The 13,032-nt window shown below is 53.7% G+C and overlaps 1 protein-coding gene and 1 long non-coding RNA gene across 5 annotated transcripts in view; one reads left to right on the forward strand and one right to left on the reverse strand.

The window, feature by feature from the left end:
* Positions 1-8,095, forward strand: part of LOC138843621 (uncharacterized) — a 91,423-nt gene extending 83,328 nt beyond the window's left edge. Inside the window, exons 2-3 of the long non-coding RNA XR_011378575.1 lie at positions 4,378-5,890; positions 7,783-8,095. This is a non-coding gene — a long non-coding RNA (uncharacterized lncRNA). The remainder of the gene's footprint in view (positions 1-4,377; positions 5,891-7,782) is intronic.
* KIRREL3 (kirre like nephrin family adhesion molecule 3) overlaps positions 1-13,032 on the reverse strand; it is a 577,652-nt gene that overhangs the window by 102,370 nt on the left and 462,250 nt on the right. The window lies entirely within an intron of this gene.

Consider the following 13,032-nt stretch of genomic DNA (forward strand, 5'->3'; position numbering starts at 1 on the left):
CCTCTCAAATAAATAAATAATAAAATCTTCAAAAAAAATGCAGGTGTGTAGTGGGATGGTGGGTTAGTCACACTCACTGAGCCCTCACTATGGGTCAGGCCACAGGAGAAAGGCTTTACATGTCCTGTCACTGGTGTTGACTTGAGAATTCACCTCCAAATATGGAAAGTTATAGATACTGATATGACTACAGGAGGAGGGCAAGGTTAGGAGCAGCTGCTGCCTTGAGTGGGGTCCCTAGCTCCTGTCAGGGTTTGCACAGGCTTTAAGCCCTGTTAAGATGGCAAGAGGTCATCTGACCCAATCTTCCTTTGGCCTGGGACTGGACCTCCAGACACAGAAGCCAGAAGACCCAGGCAGGGCCTCCTCTCCACTGTCTGTTTCTCTGAGGCTGGTACTGGGAGAGAGATTTGGAAGCACCCTCAACCCTAGCATTGCCACCTGCAGTTATTGGTATCTTGATTGTGACGCATGAGGCTGCAGGGGCTTGGAGTGTGGATTTTGCCTGGGCTGACACAGAACCTGACTGCCCTTCCCAGGGCTGGAGCAAGGGGCAGAAAGCCCAAGGACACATTCTGCTATCCTTGCTCCTCACCCGAGCTGAGGCAGCCCGGGCAGCCTGTGATCCCCCTGGCTTTGCACGGCTCTCCCCAGGACACACAACCCACCAAGGTTGTCCTGGACAGCCCGGGGCCTTTAATGAAGAGCAATTGGGCTGGCCGAGGCAGGGACAGTCCAAAGTCACTATAAATCCTTTGCCTGCTGATTAGCAGCCGTACGGCCCAGCCAGAGTGTGCTCGGCGCTCATTAGTGGCAGGCGGGATGGAGTCCTCCATCGATCCAGCCAAGGCCTGGATGCCAAGATGATGCTGATAAGTGTGGCTGGAAATGCTGGCCCTACTGTGCCTGTGCAGGAGCCCACCCATCCCTGCCTGAGGTCACCCAGAGGTGGACAGGGACTGGCGGAGTGGAGGCAGATGTCAAAGGAAGATGTTGGGTAGTATTGTCTTGGGCTGCTACTGGCTGGCCGCGGGCTGTAGGTTAAGTCCCTTTCTTGGTCTGAGTCTCAGCCTCTTGGGCTTGGAGTAAGCCCTGACTGTACCATTGTCCGGGGAAGCTGGGGAACAGCAGAGAAGGAAGAAAGAGGTGCTGGAGAGAGCAGGGATGGGGCTGTCATTAGTCCAAAGGGAGCTGCAGGCTCCAGGCATGGCAAGGAGTGCATCCCAGTCCTGTGCTACAGGGCATCGGCGTGGGTTCCTCTGGGAGAGGTCTGAGGCTGGGCTGCAGGTTGGCTGGTGCCTCAAGGCTCAGCATCTCCTGCCCCCCTTTCTGAAGGCTGCTTGCTTTGTGGCACATGAAGGTGTAGGTTCACTGTGAGCACCCAGGCCGGTCCAGAAGGTGCCATTTGGCACTGCCTCTGCCACCTCTTGGCAGGTGTCCCTGGCCTGACTCTTCTCTGCCCTAAGTGTCAGATTCCTGCTGTATAAAATACAGGGTCTAGGGCTGGCGCCACAGCTCACTAGGCTAATCCTCTACCTGCAGCGCTGGCACTCCGGGTTCTAGTCCTGGTTGGGGCGCCAGATTCTGTCCCGGTTGCTCCTCTTCCAGTCTAGCTCTCTGCTGTGGCCCGGGAAGGCAGTGGAGGATGGCCCAGGTCCTTGGGCCCTGCACCCGATGGGAGGAAGCACCTGGCTCCTGGCTTCGGATCGGCGCAGTGCACTGACCGCAACGCACCAGCTGTAGCAGCCACTTGGGGGGTGAACCAATGGAAAAAGGAAGACCCCTCTCTCTGTCTCTCTCACTGTCTAACTCTGCCTGTCAAAAAAATAAATAAATAAAAAAAATGCAGGGTCTGGACTGTCAGTTGATCTGTTGGGTCCCCTCCTCTGAACCCTGATGCTGCATGTTCTAGTGTATCCCAGGTCTTATTGAGGGGAGCCCTGAGGCTGCAGGCAATACCGCTGGGCCACAGAGAAGTGGAAAGCAAAGCTCTCAAGGACACTTGGTCTGTTAGGGGAAGATCCATGTCCTATGCCATTTTCTTTAGAAACAAAATGATCCTTTTCTGCTGCTGTTGGCCTTGCCATGCAGAAGCAAAACTTCCTTGTGCATGAGAATCACCTGGGGAACTGGCTAAAAATAGTGCCCAGGGTTCCGGCTCAGAGATTCCACGATACCGGAGGGTCTGAGTTAGCTGAGGAACCTGCATCTTAACAGCCTGCAGGGGGTGCTGTACGGGGTCATCCGGACCTCATCAGAGCTGCACTGCTGCAAGCCAACGTCCCAGGCTCCAAGGTCTGGGTTCCCTGCAGTTCTCAGCTTTCAAGGTCACTGTGTGGCCTTGGCCGGGCTGCTGTCTCTCTCCGGGTGCACTTGAGTGTCCTCAATGCACGGTGAAGGCACTTGGAGGTTAGGAGTTTTCACACCTTTTTAATTGCAGGCAACCGTTTCTGTCAATCAAATCACCGACGGAACCCCACCGCGTAAACTGGGTGGAGGCAGAGCTGAGGCAGAGCTGCAAGGGCTGAGTCCCGTGCCTGGCCCCCGGCAGTGGACCCCAAGGCCCCTCTGCAACGCTCAGGGATTCAGACGGTTTCATACTGACCGATCTCCGGTCTCCACCGCTGGGAGTCCCACTGGAAGGTGCGGCAGCAGGTTCAGGATGTGGCGTGCACTGTGTGGCTCAGACAGGCTGGCCTGAAGCCCCAGGTGCTCGGCCTCATTCACTGGCCCTGCACTGGGAGTGACAGCTTTAACCCGGCGCTTCTGGCCGAGTCTCTGCCGGAGCTGTTCCCAGCTGGAACTAGATGGTCTTGGTACAGTGTCCTCAATTTCTCCCCTCTTGGAGACCAAATACAATCAACTCTTAATTATCTTTGTTAATGGAGAGGAGGAGGAGTGTGAATAATCCAAGATGACGGACAACTCAGCATAATGAGTAATCCTAAGTAACATTTATTTTTGACTTTGGAGTGCATTTTGGTATTCATGTTTGAATATGGATGTGTTTGATGTTCTGGGAATTTTTAGTAGTTAATAAAAAATAAAAAATCCACAACCCAGTGCTGGCAAACACTCCCTACCTCCCACTTAGCTGGGTGGAAGACGTCACCTCTGCTGTTGGCTACCCTGCACCCTCCCCAGCCGACTGTCTCTGGCTCAGCCTCCCCTGGGCCAGGTGTGTGGTGGGGGTAACAGTCCCTGGCTTTGCCTGGAAAGGACTGTCATTCCCTTTGGGTCTCATGCAAATAAGAGCAAAAGAAGAAGCTGTAAAATGTTAACAGAGGACTTCATTAAGCATTCCTGGTGATAGCATTTGCCAGGAAGGGGGACGATTTGCCAGCAGATAATTGAGAGCTGACTATACTTGTGCCCTAATTACAAAAGGGATCTGCTTCTCACCGTCCTGGGATTCTGTGCCCGGTCAGAATTAACCATAACTAACTCTCGGACAAGCGTCATCCTCCACAAAGCCCTTCACACACACGCACACAATACCTCTCGGAGAAGGTTCTGCCATCAGCCCTGATGTAGCGACTTAGATGCCAGGGGCCAGAGCCTGATGCCTCCCCGTAGGTGTGCCCTGCACGTTCACCTTCTTCTGCCACACTCCGCCTCTTCTGCCCCCACCTGGCAGGCACTGTTTGTTTGCATCCACCCAGAGGATGCAGCAATCCAGAAACAAACAAGGGACTTATAAGAACTGCCCCAGTCTTTGTTCTGCTTCAAGGGGAGATGTTTATAAAGGAGAAATTTTGAGTTTGAAGGTCCTCGAGGAGCAGCAGAGGGAGGGTGCAGGCTGCTAGGGGTGCCCAGGGCTGAGGGAGAGGTTTTCTCCCTCTCTAGGGGTTTCAGGCTGGCCTCTGAGCCCAGGCGTCAAGGGAGAAAGAACCCGCAGGGCGCGAGCTCCTCGCACGCCCAGCCCATCTTTGCATCGACCACCCTGGGGGGGCAGAGAGAATTCTTCCCATTTTCTGCGTCTTGGAGAAGTTGAGGAATCTGTGTGGTGGACCTGGGATTCGAACTCCTGACCCCCCACTCTGCCCTTTGTTTTACACAATAGTGCTGGGTGGGCAGAGGGTATTTATGCTCTGTGGCCTCCTCTTTAGAAAGCGTAGCCCAGCCTCTGAGCCCCCAGTGCTCCTGCTTTGCTCATAAAACAGGTAAGAGGCTAATGGGACATCAGCTTCCTCCCGCCGGGCACAGGCCCTGCCCCTGCCTGTAGCCTCAGGTGCCTTTGGGACTGAGACCAGCTCTGTGAACAATCATTCAGGCACAAGTCACCTGCAGTGAGGCCAAGATGTGGCTGTCTTTAACCCCGCCCCGCTGCATCCCCACTCAGAAGCCCTTCTTCTCCGACTGCTTTCTCTGTTCCAGGGCCCGGTGAATGATGACTTCCATTCCCTGCATTGCTGGAGGCTTGGGCCTTTGCAGCAGCTACTGTGGTGCTGAGCTGCTTATTTGCCGTGAGACGATTCAAGAAGGAGGACCGGCTGGCGCCTGGCGGGGCTCTTCTGTGGCAAGGGCCCCCCGAGATCCAGGAGGAGCTGTGGACATGCATTCTCTTGTGTCATGTGGTCCCATCCCAACCTGACCCAAGGACATCTCCATTTTCCAGCATGGAGGGGCTGACAGCTCCTCCAATAGAAGAGTTACTCCTGGCTTCGCTGCAGAGAACAGAGCAAGCTTTCAAGCCTCCTCCCTTAAACGCAGCAATATTTGGTAACACTCGGCGTCTTGGGGAGAGAATTCATGTCTGTAATTAGTTACTGTATATCACCGTTAGTACTCTGCTCAGGATTTACTGGGCAAATACCATTTAACTGCACAATAACTACAGGTCCTCGCTGCTTATTGGGTAATTTACTAAGGCTGGGAGAATGGGGCAGGAGGGACGCTGAATAGGAGGTATTGTAACCCCTTGAATCAAACTTTATGAGTTTGGGTTTGGCAGGGAGGCGGCTGCTCATAGCCAGCTCTCCTTGTTTTGTTTGCAGACTTGGCTGGTGAACGGCTTCTTTCCTTTGATTTATTGCAGGAGGAGACGTCTGGGAGTGGGATCTGGGGCTGCCTGGGGCTGCCTGGGCTACGGAGGGTCCTTTTGATAGGGAGGGTCTTTGGCTGAGAATCTGCCTACAGCAGGAACCCAGCCTTGGTGTCCTGGGGGCTCCATCCAGCCCTGCCATTTACTCCCTCCACGGGGCCTCTTTTTCTATCTGGGCCAGTGGGTGGGAGTGTGGGGAGCGTATCTTGGCTGGCAGCATCAAGATCATTGCTGGAGCTCTCTCTTCCCTCGCAAGTTGCAAGTGGGGTTTGGGAAGCAGCCACTCCTGGACACTTGGCCGACATTCCCGGCCTTAATCTGCTTGAGCAAAGTCTGTCTTTGTTTGGCCGGGCACCGTCTAAACTCCTCTAACCTATTTAGGCCACAGGGAGGGGAAGAGACACAATAATGAAAAACTCAACGTGCAACATTGCCTTACGCAATCTAATAAATTACTTGGTAGCCGGCTGCCAGCTCAGACTAAGCCCAATATTGCCTGCAGTAATTATTTGGATCAAATGCAGTTTATCTGCTTCATATTTGTGCTTCTGTGCTCAGTGGTAACTTATAAATGTCATTGTGGTGTTTATTTGTTATAATGAAACTTAATGGCATTGGAAGCCAGGGGCAGAGCTGGTGGGGCGGCCGGTTTAAAACAATCTCTTCATCTCTGGAGAAGGAAGGAGCCAAGATAACAGGAAGCTGCCCTATGGGGAGGAGAGCTGCAGAGATGGACTTGTCTCCGTGCTGCGTGGTGGACCGGAGCGCCGAGCCGGCACCGAGCGGAGCGCGCCTGCCTCCGGGGATACCCATCAGGAGTGGGAAGACATAGCTGTGGTTAACCTGGTACTGCCCTGCCTGTCCTTGCTCTGTCTTCTAAGGGCCTTTTAGGGGGCGGGAGGGGTTTGTTTTTCACGCCTCCTGGTGGCTGGCCCACGCTGATGAACGGGAACAGAAATCAGAACCCCACGGTGACTGTGTCTTGAGAGGAGAGAGTAGGGGATGGAAACAAGGGGATGGAGTCTTCGAGGAACAAAAGGGGCTGGCAGGGCTTTCTCTTCTGAGTCAAGAGGGGATGCTGGCTGGTGGCAAGCACAGAGCATGTGCTGAACATGGAGAGCCGGCAGGGGTTAGGGGGGTGAGGTGCCCCCTGCCTCTGCAGGAGTATCAGGGATGGGGAGGGCCACTGATCGGAGAACTCAGGGTGCTGGCTTCCTACAGCCCCAGGGCTCTGCCATTTGGTAGTGATACAGCTTTGGGCAAATTCTCTCTGCTCTCAGGATGGTGGTGATGATTAATGAAGTGATGCGCATAAAGTGCTGAACATGGTGTTTGGCACACAGAGGATGAGAAATAAGTGGCCATGGCAGGGACTGGCACATAGTAGATGTTCAATAAACGTCTGTGGAGTGAATAATGGAATAATAATCCTTCTCACTTGTGCGCATTACAAAGTCCTCTTGCAAACAGCTGGGCCTGGACCTAGACCTCATGACTGTGCAGGGTCGATCTTAGCTTCATTTCACAACGGGGAACGGAGGCCCAGCATGGCTATAATAACACACCCCAGGCTACCTCGCTGGCACGCAGCGTGGACGTTAGTTCTTCTGCCTCCCAGGGTGGAGTGTCCTGCACCAGTGCACACTGGACCGCTCCCTACCTGAGCCAGGAAGCTGAGCTCCTCCCCCTTGACCAGCTCTTTCCGCTGCCTGGGGACCAGGCACAGAGCCTGTGCTGACCTCCCTAGCACACCTGGAGGCAGAGGCAAGCAGGGCTCTCTCTATCCATTTCATCTTAATATCACATTTAGCGTTGGCTCATGAAACATTCATTTTCTCCCCTCAGCAACGTGCTCATACAAGGCTCCTAACATCATACATATGGATGAAGATTATTAGTCATTGTTATCGCTCCCACCGGCCGCCCCCTCCCCAACACACATCCTGTTTTGATCTCAGCACAAATGGGACTGAATTGGGGGTATTAACCTGGAACACTAATGACAATGCCTTGTATTTTATGGTCCTTTGTATTTTTTTTTTCAAAGCACCTGCACAACCATTATACCTATTTTATCTTTACAACAAAGGCACGCGAGAATTAGGACTATTGAGTAGACCCATTTTGCAGATGAGAAAACAGATCAAGAGGGATCCAGGTCAAGGTCACATACCTAATCAGGAGCAGGACTGATTTTTGCAAACTTATTTATTTGTTTGCTTTGATTCCTAATGAATTGTTTTCTGGGAAACGGAGGGTGTTTGCTCCATTCGAATAAGTCACACCAGCACTGTTATATGAGTTATATGAGTCACACCAGCGCTGTTACATGAGGGGAATGCAAGACGCTCATGGGAAATGCTATGAAAAGGTGAGCTTATTCTGGTGAGAACCATTTTGCAATTCATGCATACAAAGAGTCTCCAAAAATGTCATGGGAAAAGCATATGATGAAAAAACTATGAATTTCATAGTTTTTTTCACCAAAATAAACTCATCTTTCATTTTTTTTCATAAACTTTTTGAGGTGTCCTCCTATTTGGATAGTACCTCCCAGTTTATGAAGAATGTTCATTTATGTTCCTTTATTGGTTGCCACAAGGCAAGTGAGGTTTATTCTTTAAATTTGTAAAAATAGGGGCCGGTGCCATGGCTCACTTGGTTAGTCCTCTGCCTGTGGCACCAGCATCCCATATGGGTGCCGGGTTCTAGTCCTGGTTGCTCCTCTTCTATTCCAGCTCTCTGCTGTGGCCCAGGAGGGCAGTGGAGGATGGCCCAGGTGCTTGGGCCCCTGCACCCCATGGGAGACCAGGAGAAGCACCTGGCTCCCGGCTTCGGATCTGCACAGTGCACCGGCTGTAGCAGCCATTTGGGGAGTGAACCAACGGAAGGAAGACCTTTCTCTCTGTCTCTCTCTCTCACTGTCTATAACTTTACCTGTCAAATAAATAAATAAATAAAATTGAAAAAATTGTAAAAATAAACTTATTAGAGATAGGATGCCAGGGAGAGAGAGAGCGCTCCCATCTGCTTGTTCGTTGTCCAAATACCTGTAACGGCTGGGATTGTGTAGAGGTCAGAGCTGGGGCCCTGGAACTCACTCCAGGTCTCCCTTAGGAGTGGGAGGGACCCGAGCACCACTGCCTCCCTGCGTCTGCTTTGCCAGGAAGCTGGAGCCAGGTATTGAACCCAGGTACTCTGCTGTGGCGGTGGCTATTTGAACCACTCGGTTAAACACCTGCTCCCAGCCCTTGTTTGAAGACAAAGCTCACACAACTAGTTAGTGACAGATCTGGACCTTAAGCCAAGACTCCCCAAAGTGGATTCCAAGGAACACTACCCGGGACACATGCTACAGGAGAAACATTTCCTGGCCCAGTGAGCTGGGAAGCTCTGCGACTTGGCTCCCCTTCCGGTGGTTCACCTCGTCAGGGACCTCGCGGAAGTCTCCGAGAGACACTTGTTTAATTAGGTCTCACCTAGCTTCTCGCCGCCTTAGTTAACAGTGGAGGCTGTATCTCATGGAAAACCCATTAACACGCCACAGAAATGCTGCTCAGGGGAACTGTGCCGGCGGCAGTCCTCCTCCCTGGTGTTCTCCGAGGCCGGGCTGGGAGAGGAGGGGGCAGGGGATGAGGATGGAGCAGAGGGCACCTTCTGAGGACCCTCAGAGCCAAAGCAGCCTCTCACAGGGACTCCTCCTTTCCTTCCTGCGACTCTGGGCAGTGCAGTGCAGGTCATGCACTCCCTCCTGGGCAAAGTCACCCAGGCCCTAGCTGGGCAGGTCAGAGGGGATCTTGATGGCTGTGTGTGTGGGTCTGTGGTCAGTGCACAGTGGGGAGATCTGGCCCTTTGGCCGTGGGGAGAGGTGGATAGGGACACAGCAAGGGTGCTCAATCACGCCTGCCCCTGGTGGTGGTGTGAGAGTCTCTCACCCTCATGCCCACTGCAAGGCTCCCTGGGGCAGTGTGGCAGGAAAAGGACCAGGGTGTGGTCCTTGACTGCGTCAGAGTTGTCTGCCTGTGACTCATTCTCTGAGCTCAGTTTCTCCATCCTCAGAACAGGCATAACGTGTGCCAAGTGCCTCTGCGGGTGACCCTTGTCCCCCTTAATTTCTCCACGTCCCCCAGTGCCGCTGTAGTCACACAACAGGGCTTTCCCCCACTCTGTGCCCCAAGAGCACGCCACCTGAGCCTCTCTTCAGCCCTCCATCACTCTGTCTTCTGCTGCTTTATTAAACGACTATTTCTAGTTCCCCAGGGGACCCAAAGTTCTCCCAGGGCTGCCTCAGTCACTGTCAGGGCCACCAGCATCCCGCAGCCCTGACCCGGCAGAGCCCACAGGCCAGCGTCCAGTCTCAGCCCTTCTCCCCAGGGCTTGCTCTTTGACCGCTGAAGCCACTCTGTGCTCCCAGAGCAGGCTGGAGAGCCGGGACTTAACAGACCGCACCCCAGCAGCCGCCCACGCAATGCTCACAGGGGCGGGTGAGTAAGCGGCCCACGCCCCATGCATTGTGCAGCGCTCTTTGGAGTCTCCCACGGAGCTGAGGGTGCGGCTGCCCCCAGAGGAGGCAGGCTCCGTGGTGCTCCCTCTGCTGGTGAATCCTTTTTCCACGTCGCTGCCCTCCTCTCCTGCGCTCCCTCTACACCTCCCAGGTGAGTGGCTACCCTCAAGTCCTTGCTTAAGGCCTGCTTCTGGGGGAAGCCAGGGTAAGAGAAGGGAGACCTCCGGGTGTCATTCAGCCCCTGCACCCCACCGCACCAGCACAGAGTAGGTGCCTGAGACAGAAAGGAGCCAAAGAGCAGGCACAGAGCGCTCACAACCAGCGTAGTGACCTCGGCAGGCAGGCAGGGGGTGGCGAGGGTGCCTGCGCCCCTCCGCGTGGGAGGGACCCACAGCGCAGTCTGTCCTCTGTGCCTGCCGCGCCTCGCTCCTGGTCAAACGCTGACAGGTGCAGAGAAGCCGTGACCCCGCATTCGTTCCTCTGGAGAGGAGAACGGCTCGTGTATTGTTCCGGGTTCCCTTCATGAATAATGGGCGAGAAGTGCAGCTCTTTAGTGCTAAGAACGGTGGTTATTCCTCGTGCATTTGACTTGGAGGTGGGGGCTGTTACAGGGCTCTGTTTATCCCACACTCGGTGTGCAGTTACTGAAACTGTCACCATGTCCTATATTCCATAGGCCATTATGTGTATTTCAGACCATTATATAAATGGACTTGATTTGGTACTTCTGAATGTCATTAAACTCCTCCCCTACCAGTAACAACACCGTTGCCATGGAAACAAACACATTTCAGGAGGGAAGGCACAGGGGACAAGCAGATGGCGCAGGGGAAACACGGCGCCCGGTGACTGCTTCCAGAGCACCGGGCCTGGCGCCGTGACATGGCCTCTCTGTGCAGGTGCGGCGAGCTCCTTCAGGTGCTTGTTGGCTGTCCTTTGATGAAAGCCCTGGATAATTCATCTCAGCCTGAACCTGCTCATTCCAGCACACAGCTCTAAAACCTCAAGGCAGGCCATTAAGCACCCTCATTTGTTCCCCATCTTCCGCGCCCCGCTTGGGGCCCTGGGGAGAGGGCTGGAGGGAGGTCTTGGCACTAAGGCTTTGGGGCTGAGAATGGAAGGATGGAGAAACAGAGGAGAGATGGGGCCTCCTCAGGACACAGCTGGATACTGCCAGTGGCTGCTTCCCAAGTCACTCTGTCCCCTTGCCATCCTGCACTCAGAATGTGGAGACTCTGGTCTCTTGGGGTTGAAGTGGCTTTGTGTGAGGAGCAGAACAAATGGGGAACTGCCATGGCCTTGGAAGGCAGTGTGCTTCCTGTCTTTGAGGAGTTCAAGGTCAGGTCATTCTCTGGCCCCGCTCAGCAGCACTGCCTCCCGGAAGTCATCCTGGATGGAGCTCATCTGGGCTGCAGCTTGGTCTGAGTTCCGGTCTCTGTTCCTGTAGCTCCTTTACTTCACTGCTTACGGTAACCGTGACACTATTGTAATCGCTTATGTGTCTGAAGTCCTTGGGGGTGAGCCCTGTGTCCTTACACACTACGGGCAGGGAGTAGGCACAGGACACACAGCTGGTGAGTAAGTGGGTACCCAACTCTGCAGCATGCCACCGAGTCTTCACGTGCCTGGGTACTGGCTGCTGCACATCAGAAGGGAGGGTTCACTGGGCAGTCTGGGGGCCTTCCGGGCTCCAGAATCTTTAGTGATAGGGTTCCAAGCCTGCCTGACAACACCTGGGATTTGAATCAAGGTTTCTCCAACTCCCAAGTCGCAGTGCTTGACCACTAAGCATCCTAGACAAAGCGCATGAAAGAAAAACTCCAACCAAATCAACCACAAGAGCAACAGGTGTGGAACACCCGTATCTCTGATCTCTCTGAGTGGAGGGCAGTGCTGCTGAGGGTGGAGACCAGTCTGTGCCTCCAGTGCTGGGCTCCTGGGAGGGGACGACTTACTGTGTGTGCTTGTCCATGTCTATATCCCAAGGGTCTGCCTCCTTGTCTTTTGTCTAGGGCTCCTTGCCTCTTTCAAAACACGGTCCCACACCCACTTGAAGAAGGCAGATTTCCCTGATGGACCCACACGATGGTGTGCACTTCAAGGACTTAGTACAGGGGAGTAGAAATAGAAGTAGACTCAGGGTCAGATGCATGTGCCCAAGACCTGGCTGTAATGCCCAGTTGGCTGTATTACTCTGGCTAGTCACTTCCCTTCCCTGGGTCTGAGTTCTCTGCTCTATAGGGAATTGGTAATATTTCTACTAAGAGTGTGCGACCCTCAAGTCCCTAGTCCTAGCATCTTGGAGCCACTGATCGGGGCCCAGAAGTCACTGACCTTACTCTTCTGTCAGTGTCCACTCAGACACTGTTGTAGGCTGCTGGGGTGTCACAGAGACCAAACAGAGTCTACTGACTGGCAGGGGAGAACAGGATTGGTTGAACAATTGCACTGGGAACATCTGTGCGTGAACTGAGCTAATGGCTCTGAAGGGAAGAGCCTTGGTCCTGCAGAGCTTAGGGCCTAGGAACTTGGCCTTGACCAGGGAGGCCTGGGTCAGTGGAGGGTTCACTGGGGAAGGTGCAGAGCTGAGACTTGAGGGTGAGTGGGATGGTGGCAGCCACATGGATGGTTGGGGGTGGGAGGTGGTGAATGGCCAGCAGCCTCCACAGAGGAACCAGGGCAGACCAAGGCCCTGTGGCAGAGGGGAGCTTGCCTTGCCTGAGGGGCAGGGAGAAGACCCTGGAGACTGGAGTACAGAGTGCTGAGGGCCAAGAGGCCAAAGAAGTAGGTAGGGAGCAGATCATATGGACTCTCGTAAAACGTGCTAATGATTTCCATATTTTTCCTTACAAGTGGTAGAAAGCCATTGGAATATTTTCTACAAGAATGCAACATGATCAGGTTTGCATGTTGGAATGTGGCCCTGGCTAGAATGTGGAAAACAAGCTGCAGTGGGGGTGGACAGGCCAGGCAGGAGAGCCCTGCTGTGGTGCCAGTGAGAGAGCATAAGGACAGGTACAAGGATGCCAGCTGTGAAATGAAAGGAGGGACCCATTTCCAGGACTTGGTGAGGATGGGATTTGGATGTGGAAAGGGACCCGGTGGGGTCTGCAGCCTGAATGGTGGCTGGAGGGATGGGCCTAGGGAAAAAACCTTGAGAATCTTCTATCTGAGCATGGCAGGAGAATGGAAATAGCGGGTCTCTTGTTCCAAGACGCAGAGTGAATTAAATAACAATCATAAAGTGCCCTGGAAGTCTGAGTCTTGCCATAAATAATAAAGAGGGACGTTATACAAATAACCAGTTTTGCAGCCCCAGTGGAAGAAAACACATCAGTAAGAAAAATGAAACAAGAAAAAAACACACCCCAAAGCCCCAGCTAACAAAATGACAGTATTAGCCAGCATCCCGGGGGCCCGGCAGGCGGTAGAGGAATGGTCTCTGGAAACTGACTGTGGGCCCTTAGCATGACCCAGGCTGCAG

Source organism: Oryctolagus cuniculus, chromosome 1 (assembly GCF_964237555.1).
Source record: "Oryctolagus cuniculus chromosome 1, mOryCun1.1, whole genome shotgun sequence".
Taxonomy (NCBI): domain Eukaryota; kingdom Metazoa; phylum Chordata; class Mammalia; order Lagomorpha; family Leporidae; genus Oryctolagus; species Oryctolagus cuniculus.